Source organism: Carlito syrichta, unplaced genomic scaffold (genome assembly GCF_000164805.1).
Source record: "Carlito syrichta isolate Samal-C Ts95f unplaced genomic scaffold, Tarsius_syrichta-2.0.1 Scaffold251183, whole genome shotgun sequence".
NCBI classification, from domain to species: Eukaryota; Metazoa; Chordata; class Mammalia; order Primates; family Tarsiidae; genus Carlito; species Carlito syrichta.
This window is the reverse complement of record NW_007195279.1, coordinates 22,539-41,124: the sequence shown is the minus strand read 5'-3', so window position 1 is coordinate 41,124 and position 18,586 is coordinate 22,539. Positions and strand designations below refer to the sequence as shown.

General features: G+C 43.8%; 1 pseudogene; it reads right to left on the bottom strand.

Moving 5' to 3' along the window:
* LOC103253761 overlaps positions 1 to 13,438 on the bottom strand; it is a 158,047-nt pseudogene extending 144,609 nt beyond the window's left edge.
* Positions 13,439 to 18,586: the final 5,148 nt, after the last annotated feature.

The window sequence follows — 18,586 nt, the reverse complement described above, 5'->3', positions numbered from 1 at the left end:
CCAACCTGGGAGAGTTCCCAAACCAACACCCAGATATATTAATTTACTTGAAGGACTCAAAACTCACTGAAACTCTTTTACTCATGGTCATAGTTTAGTAAAAGGAGGGGACACAAAATCAGCCAAAGAAGAGATGTATAGAACAGAGTTTGGAAGGGCTCCTAAAAAACTTTAATTGTCCTCTGTCCTCTCCTGTGGAATAAGGCCACATTTCCCTCTCATCATTAGAGTGTGACAACATGCACGGACTATGGCCAACTATGAAATCACACCTGAGTCTCAGCATTCAGAGTTTTCCTTGGGGTTCCATTATGTGTCATGATTGATAGAATTTAGTCTCCATGTCAGTCAATAGCATATAACCCAAAGCTCTACCCTAAATCACACAAGGTTGATCTTTCTAACCAGGTCAGCCCCAACCGTAGGACATTCAAGTGTGGTTTGTTTCATCCTAAAATCCAGTACATCCGGCTTCTGCCCTAAATAAGATATTTCTATCAGATATGACACAGATCATCTTCCAGGAGCTGAGGACAAAGAATAAATCTCTTTCTGGGGTGGTTAAGTGACTAAATTTATTCTACACAATCTACTTGTTCACAAAGTTTAGAAATTGTTTGGAGTGTCACAGTTGCCAGGTAAAAAGTGAGAGCCAATATTAGCTCACTGATCTGCCTCATCCGGCCAATCAGCACTTGTCAAAACAGATTATAGGTGCCATGCAAGACACACATTTCTATTCGTCAGAAACTCCACTATGACTTTTTGTGTACTATAGAAGAACACCTCTCCTATGGTCTTAGCATGGGATAGACCCTTGGTTCTTGCTCCTGAAAAGAACTTCCTCTACTATCTTTTTGAGGAAATTGTTCCCTGAGGCCTTTCTCTGTTGTGATCCTGGTTTCTGAAAAAGCTATTGCTTAATTTGTCTTTGCCTTTGAAGCAGGTAAATTTAGAGCCAATAGGGGTTTCTGGGAAGGAACACAAAATACAGCATACATTTTTCTTTGAGAATCTATCTTCATTTACCTAATTGTGTCTTTTCAGTTAAAAAAAAAGTTATGCTTTCATGGGCAAGAAAATATTTTTTTAAAAAACTGCATTTAGATTCTAGTCTCTTTTGGGTGTTTGGGGTGGATTTCTGCTGAGGGAAGAAACCACTAATAACAACACATATTTTAGATTCCATATGTAAGTGAGCATTTGTTGCTCTGTGCCTTGCTTATTTCCCTTCAGTTAGTCCAATGGACTCCAGGTTCATTCACGTTGTTGCAGATGAGAAGATTTCTCTCTTTTCTGAGGCTGAAGAACATTCTATTGTGCATCTGTTCCACATTTTCTTCATTTATTCATTCACTGATGGATACTTAACTTGATTCCATAATTTAATGACAGCTAAACTCATAGAAGTAGAGTAGAACATACCTAAGAGGCCAGGGTGGTAGATGGTCAATGAGTACAGTACTGTGTCAGAAAAGAGGAATAAAAAATAAATATTTGAGGTGATGGCTATGTTAATTCACTTGACTTGATCATTCCATATTATAAACATAACTGTAACATCACTTTTTACCCCATAAATATATATAATTATAATTTGTGAATATTCAATGTTTTAAAAAGAACAAAAATGTTTAAAAGGGCTGGTTGCTTTTTTACTTTGTTTAAACTCCTTGATGAGTCTGCAGTGAAATCTCTCTTTTACAGAAGAGATCCAAAGTCTGTGATCTGCTGAAATTCATTTAGCTGATTAGAGATGGAAGAGCCACCACTGATTCCAGTTTTCTGCCTTTAAATCTCAGGATGCCAACCACTAAAAAAAAATTCCCTTTTGTCTGAATTGGAGTCATTTCCTTCTAGACCAACCTAGGCTTCTCCCTCTACCCCCAAGAGTAGGTAGGAGGTGTAGGGGATTGAAATGCTGAAAGGAAGTGCAGATGCCCTCAGAGAGGAAGACTGATCCCAGATATAACTTAAATGCTCTTACACCAGAAGGCACAGTCACCTTACTCATATTTAAAAAGAAATGTTGTTGAAATCTAAACCTCTTTATCTATTAGATATATTTTTCAGCATCTATTTCGTCTGTGTATTTACCATAGTAGTACTAAGGTTCATTTCTCACAAGTATTTTAAGTTGTTTCTTCCAGCATGAAAACTTTTTGTTTGCATATTAATCATATAAAGTATTATTCTGTGTTACAAGGAAATATGCTGTCTTATTTATCTTAGACCATTACATTAGTTTTTCTCCTGACTGTTGGTACAGATGTGGATAATGATAATATTAATTCACTCAGTACTTACGAGTCACTTACTCTGTGCCAGACACTACTGTGAGGACCTTACATATAATAGTTCCATCCTCATAACAACCCTATGGGGTAATGTGATAGGCTGATAACAGCTTCCAAAGCCATACCTATATCCCAATCCCAAGAGCCTGTGAATGTGCCTTTCTTTGGAAATAGGGTATTTACATATATAATTAAGTGAAAGATCGCAAGATGTGTTCTTCTGGGATTACCCAGGCGGACCCTAAATCCAATAAATGCCCTTATTATAAGAGAAGAAGACCATGAGAAGGCAGAGGCAGAGATCGCAGTGATGCAGCCACAAATAATTTTGACAGTCATCAGAAACTGGAAAGGCAAGGAGGAATCCTCCCCCAGAGCCTCCAGCAGGAGTGTGGCCCTGCTAACATTTTAATTTTGAACTTCTGGCCTCCAGAACCACGAGAATAAATGTATTTCGTTTTAAACCAAGCTTGTGGTCATATATATATGGCAGCTCCAGGAAACTAATACAGGCCCTAAATGACATCACAAGCATCCTTATGAGAAAGAGACAGAGGACAAGGCAGGGGCCACATGGCCCCTGAGGCAGGTCGAGTAATGTGGCCATGAGTCAAGGAATGCCCACACCATCAACAGAGGGAAGAGGCCAAGAAAAGACTCTCCCCTAGAGCCTCCGGGGGGAGCATGACCCTGACAAACTTACCTTTAGTATTGTGAAACAAGATGGACTTCCAGACTCTAGAACTGTGAGATAACTAATTTCTGTTGTTTGACGCCATTGAGTCTATGGTGATTTGTTATGGTAGCCACAGGAAGCTGACACAGATTTGTACAATATTTTCCCTATTTTAAAGGTGAGCAACTTGAGGCACAAGAAGTTTAAATAACTTGTTCAAGAACACATAGTTAATACGTGATAAGATTTAAAAAAATAAAAATATAAAGTTTTTTCTTTCACCCTTGCCAGCTCTGGCATGTCTCTCTATCTTTTTTATTTTATTTTAAAGATGTGGGGTAAATTCAGAGTTAGGTATACAAATTGTACAGGTAAAATTTGGGCTTCCCTTTAGTCCCCACATGACCTGGTTTGAGATCAGTTACCCTTATTGATGAAGTGTGCTCCCCACTACCTCTCCTGGCAGTTGCCCACTACTACCAATCCCTTTCTTATAGTATTATGATAATTGTTCAGGGTCCGCTTAGGAGTGAGAACATCTCGTACTCAGATCTTTGTTTCTGTGATAGATCACTGAGTATTACAGACTCTAAATCCATCCAAGTTACTGTGAAGTTCATAATTTTGTCCTCCTTTATGGCTGCATAATATTCCATCATGTATATATGCCACATTTGTTTGATCCAGTCTACTTTTGATGGACAGCATGTTTTTGCTGTTGTGAATAGTGCTGCAATAAACATGCATGAGCAGTATCTTTTTTGTAGAATGATTTGAGTTCTGCCAGGTATGTTCCCAGAAGGGAGGTTGCTGAGTCGTACGGGAGGTCAATTTTTAGATCTTTTAGGAATCGTCACACTGTTTTCCACAGAGGCTGTACTAGTTTACACTCCCACCAACAGTCTTTCTCTCATAAACTTTGTTTTAAAACTTAAAACAAGCAAACAAGCAATAAAAAACCTCTCCTATTAAAAAAGAAAAGAAAAAACACCAGTGCATACTTAGTGATAAATGCCAACTAACCAACTAAAGCCCAACTCCATTTTCAAGCAGGCCTTAGGACACATCAGCTGAAGAACTCAAGGTCACTCGTAAGACTTGCCCTAAATGTCAGATTTTCCAATTTTTCAAGCATAGACTGAAATCTATTACATTATTTTAAATCTCTTGATTTTCTAATGTTGGGTCAAAACAACAATAACAAAAACAAAAAACAAACAACAACAACAGCAACAATACAGGTTTATGAGTTACCAATTTGCCACCGGTATATAAGAGGCTCCAAACCTGCCACAGTAAATGTGTTGATTTTCTGTGGCCATAACAAAGTACCAAAGACTAGGGAGCTTGAACAATATAAATGGATTTTCTCAAAGTTCTAGAGGCTAAAGTCCAAGATCAAGGTGTCAGCAGGAGTGTTTTTCCTGAGGTTTCTCTCCTTGGCTTGCCAATGACTGTCTTCTCTCTTTGCTATCACTAGAAAGTCCTTCCATATGTGTCTGTATCCTAATCTCTCCTCCTTACAAGTAGGCTAGTTGTATTGGATTAGGGCCTACCCACATAAGCTCATTTTATCTCAATTACCTTGTTATAGGATCTGTCTTCAAAAACAGTCCCATTCTGTGTTAGCTGGAGTCAGGATTTCAACCTATGAATTTTGGACGCAATTCAGCACATAACAATTAACTAGCAATAGCTTGTATGTTTAAACCATTCAGGAGACCTGGCATGCTCTTGAAAGCAACGACTTTTCTCTGCTTCACGCTTTTTATTCCCTTGATTAACTGGAAAATAACAATTTCCTGTAATAAGTCATTCAAAGTACAACAAATCCATCACTACTGTTTTTATTTTTTTAATGATTAAATATCACTTTTTCCCCATTTATATTATACTCCAAGTGACAGTCTATCCATCAGCTTATTTGCTGATGTTTAACTACAGCATTTTGCATTTATTATTCTCCATTTATATCACTCTTTTAAAAAGAGGAATAACTTAATTCTGCCTCTTGACAGCAGAGAAATTAAATGGTGAGCCATAAAGATGAGTGTCTTTCTGAAAAAACACCAGATCTATAAAATCAACTGAAGATCTATAAAATCAAGCCAGCAGTATGTCATCCTAAACCAAGATATACAAGGACAAGCTAGTGGAAACTCCTCTCATTTCAGAAAGCTGAAAAATCTTCTAGCCTTGCATACAACCTGCCAAGTGATACAATCACTTTGGGAAGCATTTTGACAATCACAGAAAGTTAAAGATACAAGCACCCAAGACAGCAGGGTGCAGACTCCAAAGCTCTGTCATCATATTTCCAACTGTAACCTACACTATTGAGTAGATTCTCCATGGATTTCAGAACACGCACAAGACTCCACACACATGCGTGTGTGCACACACACATCTTTGTATCAATGTAGGATTGACAACAATGCCTACTTACAGTGCTGTCTAAGGGTTAGGTTAACACTCCATATAGCCCATAGACATCTAGACATTCTGTGTATCACATTGGGAATCACATGGATTTACTGCATTCAAGAAACCATTCTGATTAGAAAGAATGAGTCACAAGTAAAAAGTGTACTGAACCAGGCACAATGGTTTGTGCCTGTAACCCAGTACTATGGGAGGCTGAGGCAGGCGGATTCATTGAGGCCAGAAGTTCAAGACCACCCAGAGCAACATAGCAAGACCCCCATCTCTACAAATTTTTTTAATTACACACCTGTAATCCCAACTATTCAGGAGACTGAGGCTTAAACCCAGGAGGTCAAATCTGCAGCCAGTCATGATTGCAGCACTGCATTCTAACCTGGGCAACAGAGCAAGAACCTGTATGTAAAAAAAAAGCGCATGGAGTCCTTGGAAAGACCCATGGGCTAAAAGTGTGTGAAGACGCTCGGATATCTGCACTTCAGTGAGGTCATTTAGCATTGAATTATCAAACATCTAGTCAGTTAGCATCTAGACCTCTCTGACTTGGATGGCAATTTGCTGCATCCAGTACTAATAAAGAAGGAAGCACAGTGTCTGGTGGGCTTCTTTGGGTTCCAGAGGAAACACATTTCACATCTAGGAATACTGCTCCAGCTCTCATGTGACATAAAAAGCTGCCACTTTTGAGGCCAACAACAGGATGGCTTTCTTCAGTTAGTCCATGGCTTGGTGCAATTGACCCTAATGTTTGGGCCAAACCACCAGCTGACTCTGTAGTTTTGGAGATGTTAGTGAGGAAAAGACACAGCATGAAGCTTGTGGAAGTCCCTCAAGCAGTGTACTGTATATTTTTAAAGAAGCAGCTCTTAGTGAATCCTGGTAGACAGAACACCTGGCCACCAGAAACACATGGCCACATGTCTGGAAATTCCCCTGAATGCTAGGTTCTGTTAGAACTACGCTTTGTTCAGATCAGAAGGGCTCAGACACATTCCTTTGTAAGGAGAAAAAGCTTTATCCAGGCTTGAGCAGAACAGAGGGCACTGGTAAGTGGCTACATCAGGCAGACATAGCATCCATAGATCCTGTCTTTTTATATCAGAACCCCCCCTCCACTCCACGCTCCACAGCTTTTTTCTATGTGCTTTTCCCTCAGACAACATGGCAAGTGTCCAATGAAACTACAAGGTGCAGTTGCTACCAGGGTGCATTGGGTCCCTTATTGCCAGGGACCTATAGGTGAGATGTATCATCATGGCAAGGTAAGGAAAGGGACCCTGATTGGCAGGAAGAGGGAAGCTTGCTTTTATAACTACGCACTGGGAGAAGCATGTGTGGGGCCCAAGAGATCTGTGTGAGCTGCCTGTTGGTTCTCCCTTGTCACATTTTGACTGTGAACAAAAATGTACAGCAACTCAGACCTGAAAACACTCAGACATTTTGGGAATCACGGTTCACATCCATCCGCCAGGTCAATCACTGAGATCTTTTGAGGTGAGTGTTGAGAGTGAGGAGACATGACCATGCATAGAAGGAGACTGAGGGACTGAGTCCTATTCCAGCCCTGATATCAACTGCAGGGACATGGAATGATTCGTCCTACTCACCTCTGTTAGAATCCTATGAGAATCAAGAAGAAGTTGCCCCCAAACATGCGTGGAGAGGTGCATCCGTGTGGTGCAACGGGTGGACTGCGGGCACTAGAAGGGCTCTGCTCAGACCTGCTTCAGAGGGCATCTCCTTGACGAATGGTCACTCCATGTGTCTTCAGAGACCATGCCTCCCGGAACTGTTCCCACATCATGACTGAGCACGGTCACTGTGCAAATGCAAGCACCTTTCTGTGAGTAAGAAACTCCTCGGGTAGGAGACATTGGCTTGAGGACTCTCCCTCCACCTGACTGATATGCTTTCTGCTCGGTCCTCTGCCCTGGTTCTCTCCTTCCACAGGTGCCAGCCCCAACTCACATTCTCAAGACTCTCTCCATCTTCTCTGGCCCCTCCCATTCATCCTTCACACGGGTTTCTCCCAAGAGATCTCAGGTAGTTCTAATTCCTTCTCAGTCACTTCATCTAGGAAAAATGTAAACTAACACCCCTGGTTTAAAATGTGCCGGGCTCACTTGGACACCTCGATAAAATAATGATAATATGGAGTTTATACTCAGCTAATCAGGAACTTTGAAGAAAAAGATGACTTTGTCTGAATGATGCTCAGACAAATAAGAGAATTTTCCAACATTTAATAAGCATTTTTTTTTTTTTGAGTTGGAGTCTCACTCTGTTGCCCAGGCTGGAGTGCAGTGGCCACTCCTGGCCACTGCAGCCTCGACCTGCTGGGCTCTGGCAATCCTTCCACCTCAGCCTTCCGAGTAGCTGGAATTACAGACATGTGCTACCATGCCCGGCTGATTTTAAAAAGAGATGATTTTGTCTGAATGATGCTCAGACAAATAATAGAATTTTCCAACATTTCTGTGCCAGAGCACTTTGCACTATCATTTCACTTCGTGCTCACATCTGCCTTATGGAATAATAGTTGTAGTCTCCTCATCTTAGAGCTGAAGTAAATGAGAGATGAAAAGCTTAGGTACCTCTCCTCAGGTTACACAGCTAATAAAAATATAGAAGTGAGAATAAACCCTTCTTCCGTTGTTTTTAAGACTACTGTAATAAAATGAATTCTATTTTGCACCAAACCCAATTATTGCCTTTTGAACTTTTAGTAATAGCAGCGACTGATGTATTTGACTATATTCTGGCTTCTCATTATTTTATTTAATTTTATTTTCTAGAATCACCTCCAGTCCTTTTTTAGCCAAAGAGTTTGATTACTTCTGACCTCTTTGATGATCTTCCATGTCATCTGACCCATGAAATCTCACACACAATTCCATGTTACAGATTTTGGTGGGTATTTTAAAATACAGACCAACTCTGATGTTTATTCCAAGCTAAAGAAGTACATCTGTCAGATATCTGTGGCCTTTTCCTAATATCAGTGCAAAGATATGATGTCTGTTTTTATTCTTTTCTGAGTCTGAATACTATGACAGCAACACAATTAAATATTTATTTATTTATTAGTATTATTTTGAATTTTCCCCCTGAGATTCACGTTCTGGCAATGCCAGCTGCCTTTCAAGGATGGATAGAGAACTCTAGGAGTCAGACATTGGCCAGTTTTTTGTGCTCACCTGAAACAGTTCCTGACAGAAATCAAGGTCCTGAGATGATGTGCATTCCCAAAGGAAATCCTTCCCCCCTGGTGGTTAATTTAACAGTCTTGTTGCTGTGTCTGCTTTGCTGCTTTGTTGACTCTATGTTCTTGAAATTGACCAGGTGTCTCCGAACTCCATCACACTTTTCAAAAACATTTTGGGAATTCAGTAGAAATATAGCTGCATACAGTACCATGGTTTCATCCTTCAAAAAATTCATCATGTATTTATCTTATTTATTTAAAAAGTCGGGCATCTTTCTCCATATATATTTTTAGAGGGGCTTCACATTTGAGTTGTCATGCTTCTAAACTTTGATTATAAGGTGATGAAGCCTATTTGTACAGTGTCAACTTGGTTAGGGTGTGATCATGTTTCCCAAAACTTTATTTCTTGTAATTTCTGGGTGAGAGTTGGTCAGAAAAGGAGTCTATGCACAATTAATTAGACAGAGGGAAAGAGCAGCCTCTCAGCCTCTGAAGTTCATTGTGGCTAGAAGTGGTGACAGACACATGGGGAAGTAACAGCGGGTTCTAGCCTGACCTCACTGCCTGTACCTGCACACTCAGGTCCTCATCCACGGTCAGCCCTGCTGACCAACAGCAGCCTCTGACCCAACTCTCAATGTGGAATTGCACACCTGCAGAAGCAGTAGCTACCGTGAAGTGGTTGCTTCTCAGACTTTCCCACCACCTCCCCTTCCTTGTCCCACTCTGGCACCAGAGTATGCCTGGCTTCCCAGGTTTCTCCCAAACCACCAACGTGTACATCTGGAAGCTCCTTTGTCCTAATGCACAACTCAGTGCTTCCAGAGGCCTTGCCACTGACCTTTTTCTAATTTTCCAACTTTCATTTTAATTCTGTTAATGCTTGGCTTCATTCGCAACTGTAAAAGTCTATTGGCTTTTTTTTTTTTTTTTGAGTTGGAGTCTCACTCTATCACTCAGACTGGAGTGCAGTGGCCACTCCCGGCCACTGCAGCCTCACCTGCTGGGCTCCGGTGATCCTTCCGCCTCAGCCTTCCAAGTAGCTGGAACTACAGGCGCGCGCTACCACGCCCGGCTAATTTTTTTGATTTATTGTAGAGATGCAGTCTCGCCAAGTTGCTCAGGTGGGTTTCGAACCCGTGGGCTGAGGCAATCCGCTTATCTCAGCCTCCCAAAGTGCTGGGATTACAGACTGAGCCACGGAGCCCAGCCAGCTTATTCTTATAATAGTTATTTTATTCTGTGATATTGGCAGCTAATCTCTTGATTCAACCTCACTGACAAAAAACCATTACCTTCTATCTAATAAATGACAAACCTTCAATGCACTTTGTAGAGGGAAGACAGGCAAAGGATGCCAAGTATACCAAGGCATCCACTCACCAACTGTATTCCTAATGCTGCTGACTGAACTTTATTGTATTTAGTGGTACCAGGAAACCATCTTCATCATGATGACCAGAGGACAGCCTCCTGTGCTCCTTTGAGGACCAATTTAAAGAGAACCACTATTTATTCAAAGTATATTGAAGAAGGACCACCCCTGTGACACCCTAGGTGGTATCACAGCTTCCAGGCCTTACAAGTCAGTGGTAAAGAACCCAGGAACAATCAAATATTTATTCTCAAAACATATAAATTAAATAAAATGTCATATCATTGCAAGTGCTAAAATAGCACGATTTGGGCATATTTTTAATGTCTCAATTTATAAAAATAATCATCAATAAGTATTAAGGAGGTACAGAGGAAAGTGGTGGATCTAGCAATGTAAGCTCTTTATCTACCTGGGTTGTCTGAGCCTGAGACATGTGGGGTAAAATTACTGTTCACAGGTGTATTAGTTTCTTCTTGCTGCTATAGCAAATTGTCACAAACACATTGGCTTAAAACTATAGAAATTCATTAGCTTGCAGTTCTGAATATCAGTTGCACAAAATGCGTCTCACTGGACTAAAATCAAGGCATCATCAGGCCTATGTTCTTTCTGAAAGCCCTTAGAAACATTCATTTCATTACTACTCCAAGTTACCAGAGGTTGCCTGTATTTCTTGACTTCTACCTTTAAAGTCATCAATTGCATCTCTCTTATCTCTGTTTCTATTTTCCTTTCTTCTCTGACTTTGACCCTCCTGCTTTCTTCTTATAAGAAGCTGTGTGATTACATTGAGTTCACCCAGATAATTCAGGGTAATCTCCTCATCTCAAGATCCTTGGCTTAATTACAACTGTAAAGTACCATGTAGGTAACATGTCCACTGGTTTTAGAGGTCTGAATGTAGAATCTTTGGGGTTCTTTATTCTGTCTTCCAAACATGTAAAAGCTATCAGTGTCATTCCATCTGCTGGAACGAGCTATGCTGGTAAAGATTCACAACTGTCTCAGATGCTGATCTGTTCCATCAGGAGGGACATCTAAAAGGCAGAACAACATTAATGAGTAAGAACTGTGTTGCTTTTCACGTAACAGACATTTGAATTGCATTAATCCCTATTTTAACTCAAAATTCAATTTCTAAAGGTGCAACAGCAATAAATTTTAGAAAACTGAGTATTATCTTTTCTGTGAACTTACAGTTCGGTGGCAAAGATTTTGATCTAAGAAAGATCTGATTTTTTTTTTAATTTTTGCGTGATGTTTCCTTGGTTGACTAGGCCCAACAATTTTCCTTCCTGTGATTTCTCTCCTTTTCCATTTTCTATCAATTTGCTGTGCCGCCCGCTTCCTCTGCTTTCCCCCAACTTCATCATCCAAACCTTCCTATTATTGAAGCCTCTGACTGAAAGCCACGTTCAGAAGGACCTTATTTTCTTTATTTCAACAATATTTGTTAAGTGTCTAGTATGTGCCAAAGATGCGCCAGGTTCTGAGAATGTAATGGTGAATGAAACCATGTCTCTGCCCTTTGTTGCATGGAGTATTCAGGGGAGACCTCACTGTGCATGTCACATCTTAGCTGAAGGGAGAAAGGCAAGAAGGCAGAACAGCAAGTGCAAAGGCAGGAGGTAGATTTGGGTACGCACCACCATGCCCAGCTTATTTGATATATATCTATATCTATATCTATATCTGTATCTATATCTATATAGTAGAAATGAGGTCTTGCTATGTTGCCCAGGCTGGGCTCAATTGATCGTCTTGCCTTGACCTCACAAAGTGCTGGGATTACAAATATGAGCCACACACCTGACCCAAGAGGGCACTATTCTAAGCCAAAAAAAAAAAAATCAGTTTTTTGTTTTGTTTTGTTTGTTTCATTTTGCTTAAATGCATTGGGGCTCAGGATACCCCCTGGGGCCCTCTAGTAACCAGGAAGGATGGTGACACTTTAGAAGGTCAAGGTTCCCTTCTGACGTGGGGCAAAGATAGTGTGGGGTGAGAGCAGGACGTTTAGCCCCAGGTGAGGATGGAGACTCACTGGGGAGCACCAGGTGTTGCTGGTTTGGGGAAAAGGCTGCAGCCAGGTTTCTGGTTTCCCACAAGCTGGCTTCTTACCTGCAACCTTCTGGAAGGCGAGTCACAATCCTCAGACTTCCCTAGGGCCCATGAGGCCCGGCCATCAGAGACCTCGCCAGGTGCCGCTGGGAAGATACAAGAGAAGGCAGGACAAGGAAAATCAGAGAGAAAAGAATGGGACAGGAATGGAGGAACAGACACTCCTGGCTGTCTCTGCACAGCAAGGACGATTGCAGGGACAGGTCTGCTCCTGGCTCATGTTTGTTTCCTGAGTAGACCACATACGCGCACTGAGGAAAGAAATCAAACAGCGCAGAAAGAGCATGGATTGAAAAATAAAAATTTCCCCCACCCCCAGCCCTAAGTCCCTTTCCCAAATATATCAGCGTTCAGTTTCTGGCATGGCCTGTGTATCCCTACCCACTTTCCTATTTTATTTTATTTTTGCATCATGTTTTTATTTTCCATTTAAAAATGCAAAGATAGCCGGGCTCGGTGGCTCAGCCTGTAATCCCGCGCCTTTGGGAGGCTGAGATGAGTGGATTGCCTGAGCCCGCGGGTTCGAGACCCGCCTGGGCAGTGAGACCTCATCTCTACAATAAATCAAAACTTAGCCGGGTGTAGTAGCGCGTGCCTGTAGTTCCAGCTACTTGGAAGGCTGAGGCGGAAGGATCGCCGGAGCCCAGCAGGTCGAGGCTGCGGTGGCCGGGAGCGGCCACTGCACTCCAGTCTGGGCGACAGAGTGAGACTCCAACTCAAAAAATCCCCAAACAAACAAACGCAAATATAGACCTTTCCATACTAAACCGTAGGGGCCTTTTAATCTCCTGTTCCAGCAACCAAGACCAGAGCAGGGCATGACCCTTAAGTAGGGGGCTGGAGAGGACAGACTCCGCTTCCCCGAAGGCCCCAGGAGGAGAAGGAGGCATCTCCCTCTCTGTCTCCGCTCGCTGGGGCTCTGGGCAAAATTCTCCAGGGCTGCGACTTGCGACGCCCCCCCGTCCCCCAGCACCCAGGAAGCGGCTTGATGCAAGGAAGCTTCTCAGGCAGAGGAGCGGATTTGTCGGAGCTGCCCCTCCTCCCCGCAGCTCCGTCTTCCTGCAGCGCCGGGGCGGGGAAGGAGGCCGCGTCCAGTGCTGTCTCAGCTCCAGGCTGCAGGCGGCTTCCACCTGCCCCACGGGGGCGGGGCCTGGGGGCGGGGCCTGGGGGCTGGGCGGGCCCGCAGGAGAAGAGAGAGGGCCCACGGGGATCCAGGCGCGTTCGGAGGATGGAGTGGGACCGGAAGTGGTGGAGCCGGCATGGCCGGAGGCGGGGAGGGGTCTGGGGAGCAGGTGGGAGGGATGGTGGGGGGCTGTCATGGGCGGGTCCGGGGGACCGGGTCAGAGTGGGAGATGGGAGGACAGGAGAAGGGAGGGAGCCGGGGAAGGAGCCCAGGTGGCCTGCGTGGGAGTGGGGCTTGGGCGGGGCCTGGAGGCGGGGCGGGCTGGTTGGTTGGTTGGCCGGAGAAAGTTGTCCCGGCCCCAGCGCTGGCTGTCTCCCCGGGAAGCCTTGCAGGGACCAGCGCGGACGTCGGAGGAGCTGCAATGCCAGCTGGGCTGCTCGGCGTCGCCCGGGACCTGGGGCAGCCGGCGGGCGGGGAGCGCGGGAGGGCAGGTCTCCGGGTGCGCCCGGGGCGCGCGGCCCGGGGCGGTGCCAAGCGCGGAGCCGGGTGCAGGGCGCATTGCCCTCTCAGGTAAGGCGGGAGCGGGCGTCCACCGCGCGGCGCGTTTGGGAAGTTCCTTCGGACCTCTGGGTGCGTCCAGGCAGGGGGACCTGAACCCGGAGTCTGGGATCTCGAGAAGGTGCGGGTCGCCCCAGGAACGCCTGTGCGGGCTTCCCTTCCCTGGATGGGCGGATCCCCTTTGGGAGTCCTCTCGTGGGGCCGGTTTGGCGATCCAGCGTCCCCTGGGTGCTGTCTCCGAGTTGAGGGAGGCGTGGCTAAGGGAACAGTTCGGGCGATTGTCCCCAAACTCCGGGATCCATGGAGTCCATTACCTTCCCCTAACAGGGGAAGCCTGGATCCTGGCTCATCTTGGCCCCAACCGTTGGTGCTTTTCTTCCCCAGCTCAGACCACCTGCGTGAATGAAAGATGGAGCAAAGCTTTGCACACCTTCCCCACAGCCACGGAGTCCACCGCACCTCAGCTCCACCGGGCGGTTGGAGGTCCAGGACCAGAAAGCCCAGTTGTGCGCTCCCTTGGCCCAACTTGAGATCCCAAGGGCCTGTCCTGAATACAGAGGAAGGCACTTTCACAGTCCATGTTTCTTAGCAGAAATCTGGGACCACCCCGCGGCCACCAGAACTTGATACTAAAGTCATTTGTGCCGGCAGGTGGTGGGGAATCCAAGGGCTCCAAGATGCTGGTGTCTGAGGGAGGTGGGTTCGAGTCTCCTGGAGAGATCTGGGCTTCCCTGAGCACTGTCCCTGGACGATTTTAGCCTCAGTCCTCTCTCCACAGCAGGGATTTGCAGGTCCTTGGAGTGCAAGGAATTTAATGTGCACGTAAGAATATGGTGGCCGGGCATTAACTCGGAGGCCAGCTGGTGTTAGGACTATTGCCATTTTCATCATGCTCACTTAACCTCTGAAACGGACACATGAACTAGGCAGCTCTGAGGCAGGAGACAGACATGAGGAGGTGGATAGCCACTGGGCTCAGGCCCTGAGGCCCTGGAGCAGCTGACAGGGGACCTTGGGCGCCTTCTCCACCTGACACAAGCTCCTGTCAAGATCTCAGAGTGGAGAATCACAGCATTTCTCCTGAGGACTTTCCCACCTAAAGCACTTGAAATCGGGCCCTAACTTTGCCGCAAATTGGATGGATTTGGAGTCGATCATACTCAGTGACTTATCACAAAAACAAAGAACTGAGTTCCATATGTTCTCACTCATAAGGTGACCTTGAACAATTGTAATGATGTGGGAAGACGATTGGCAGTAGCGGAAAACTGTCAGGGGAAGCGGGGGTGGGACTGGCAGTTGGGGGAAGCTGCTAGGGGAGGGAGGGGCATGCCTCATCAACAAGGGTACCTGCATGATCAATGATTTTATACCTAGCCCTGAATTGTACCCCACATCTTTATAATAAATAAATTAATTAATTAAAAAAAAAGAAATTGGACCCTAAATGCATTAGATTGGGCATTGCTACATGACACTAAAAAGTTGCTTTGGCTTTCCCAAATTCATTATGTACAGCCCTGAGTTCCCTGGACGTCCACCATCTTTGAAGCTGAAGTTTTCCCTGTACTTGCTCTCCATGGTTTAAAAAGTATGCCCCTTTTCTCCCTGAAGCCCCAGGTATACAAAGGTGAATTCGGAGGGGGAATTTGGCTGAGGGCAAGATCCTTTTTTTCTGCAATTTAAAAAAAGATAAAACAGATCTGTATGAACAGGGTGCAGACTAAAGTGTGGTGAGTGACCTGAGCTGTTTTGGATGAGTGATCTTGAAGGCATCCTTGAGAAGGCTGACTTTGGAGCAGACGAGCTGTCTAAGTGGGAGAGAGTGCGTGAAACGGGAGTAATTTTGGCGTGTCAGGGAAACAGCAAGAAGGCCAAATGGCTTAAGTAACTGGGGTGGGGGTAGTTCGGTAGCAGAGGTGGAGGGAGGTGAGAAGGGCAGGGCAGATCCATGTGAACCCTGGTAGGCTGAAATTGCCTTACCTCGATGTCCATTCTCCCTTCTCTTCCTCAGGCATAGAAATCCCAATTTTTAACTTGACCGAATAATCACTATATTTTCCAGCTTTATTTTCTTTCTCTTAAGGTAGATGTGGCCCTGTGATTGACACATGATATGGCTGAGAGAGTGGCACCTGGAACATCCTTGAAATGTTCTTAACAGGAGGAAACCTGCCCTTCCTATGGCCTAGAGTAGACATGTGGACGTAGACGTCAGGTCTGGAATCCTGGCATCTGTCTTGAACATGAAGCCAACTTAGGAATGGAGGGTTTGCACAGTGAAGCAGCGAGAGAAGAGGATCTCATATGAGTTTCTGATACTAAACTTGGGCTGATTGCCTTTAGATTTCACTGGCATGAGAGAAAAATTAATTGTCTCTCTTGGTTAAGGCACTGCACTTTGGAGTCCGTGACTCACAGCTGTACCTAATTCTGTTTGATAGACCAAGGTAAGAACATCATATTTTGTTCTAACCTAATGGAGGCATCTAGAAGGTTTTAAACAAAGAAGGGACATGACTTGATTCACTATTTCAAAGCCTAACTGTGACTTCTAAGAGAGATTGGGTGTCAGGGAACCAAGAGTGGAAGTAGGATAGTTGGTTGGAATCTCCTGTAGTCATCCAGGTAGAAGGTGATGCTTGAATTAGACTATGGTGGAAGCACTGTAGGTGATGGTAAGTGGTCAAATTTAAAATGGATTTGTGCACTGTGTATTTTTGGTTTATTAAATGTATGACTAAAAAAAGGAATATGTAATTTATATGCAGTAAAATACACCCATTTTCAATTCACAGTTGATGCATTTTGGCAACCATATACACCCATGCAGATGCCATCACAGTCAGGATATAAGAACATTTCCATCAATCCAAAAAGTTCCCTCCTTCCTCTTCTGTCAGTGTCCCCACAAACTCTAGACCTGGTCAAACTCTAGACACTAATTTGCTTTCTGACACTGGAGATTCAAATTTTTCCTTCCTAGACTATCAGGTAAGTAGAATCATGCAGTGTGTTGCTCCTAGCATGTTTCACTTCACAGATGCTTATGAGATTCACCCATGTTGTTACATGAATTGGTAGTTCATTATTTTTTATTACTGCGTAGTATTTTATTACTGGTGGTTTTTTACCTGCTCACATGATCATGGGTACTTGCATTCTTTCCAGGTTTTGGCTACTGTGAACATAAGTGCTGCAAATATTCATGTACAAGTCTTTGTGGGATTATATGTTTTTTCTCTCTGGTAAATGCTAAGAGTAAAATAATTAGGCTATATATTAAGTGAAGGTTTACATTTACAAGAAACTGGCAATTTTTTTTCTCCAAGTAATTGTGCCATTTTACATTCCACTAATAAAGTATGAGAGCTCCATTCTCACCAACTCTTTGTATTGCCAGTTTTTAAAGATTATATTCTTTACTCAGAGAACCTGGATTATATTTGTGCTGCTAATTTGTCCACCTCAAAACACAATAACAACAAAACCCTACATTTCCAAGCAGAAAATATGAACACATGATAAGATCTGTCCAATGAGAGACAAGTAGAAATTCCTGGGCAGAAGTCCATAAACTGGGTTCAGTTTCTGTTCTCCAAGATGAGGCTTGAATTAGACTATGGCAGAAGTGCTGTAGGTGATGATATGTGGTCATATTTTAAATGGATGTGTGTACTATGTGTTTTTGGTTTATTAAATGTATGACATTAAAAGGGGGCTATGTAATTTACATGCAGTAAAACACACCCATTTTCAATGCACAGTGGATGCATTTTGACAACCATATACACCATGCAAACACCATCATAGTCAGGGTATAAAACATTTCCATCAATCCAAAAAGTTTTCTCCTTCCCCTTCTTGGTCAGCACATCCACAAACTCTAGACCCAGGCAAACTCTAGACCCAGCCCTCCACTGAACTCCAAAGATTGGGAGCAGGCCCAGCTCTGAGTTCATCTGCTCTGCTCTTTGTCCTGGTGGCTTGTGACCCTGTGTGATCAGCTCAGGCGGCTCCTAGGTTCTTGGTCTCCTTAGCTTATTGCATTAGCATAATGATTCCTCTGCAGAACAAATTTTCATTCCTTGATACTTCTGGAAGTCTGGGAATTAAGACCTTTGGGGGATATAGCTAGCCTTGCCCAAAGCCTTTTTGTATTCGGGTTTTGGTAGATTCTGGGCCCACAGCCCAAGATACGCAAGGCCCCAGTTGGGCAAAGATTTGAATTCTTCGGCTGGTTTCCCCGAGATCAGGGGGAGGACATGATAAATTAAATAGAAGAAGTGTGGGTCTTGGGTTACAGCTGCCCACAGAAAGGAAACTCTGAGTGAGACAGGAGGAAATAAAAGGTCATTTGAGGAATACACCATACATTTTTATTCAGGCAGATAACACCTTAACTTGGCAAATTTTCATCAGGGATAATTATCTGTGAAGCTTGTGAAGTCATTTACTGGCATTTCAAACTCAGTGGGTTTCAGAATTTATATTACTCATTTGTAACCTGCTTGTTGACTTAACTCAGTCTTCACAGGTCTCATTAGTAATTCTTTGTACTTTTTTTTTCCACATAGAGCACCAGTGGGGTCAACATCAGCATAAAGACACTCTCCTCCCTAAGACCTTATCTACTTGGGATATGCCATGTAAGAAATCCAGAACTTTCTCTTTCTGTAAGGAAGTCACCAAGAATTAAGTCATTCTTTACCTGCAAAGCTAAGTCCAATATTACATGCTAGCTAGTCAAACAAGGAGGTATTGTTCATGCTGATGTAACCCTCAC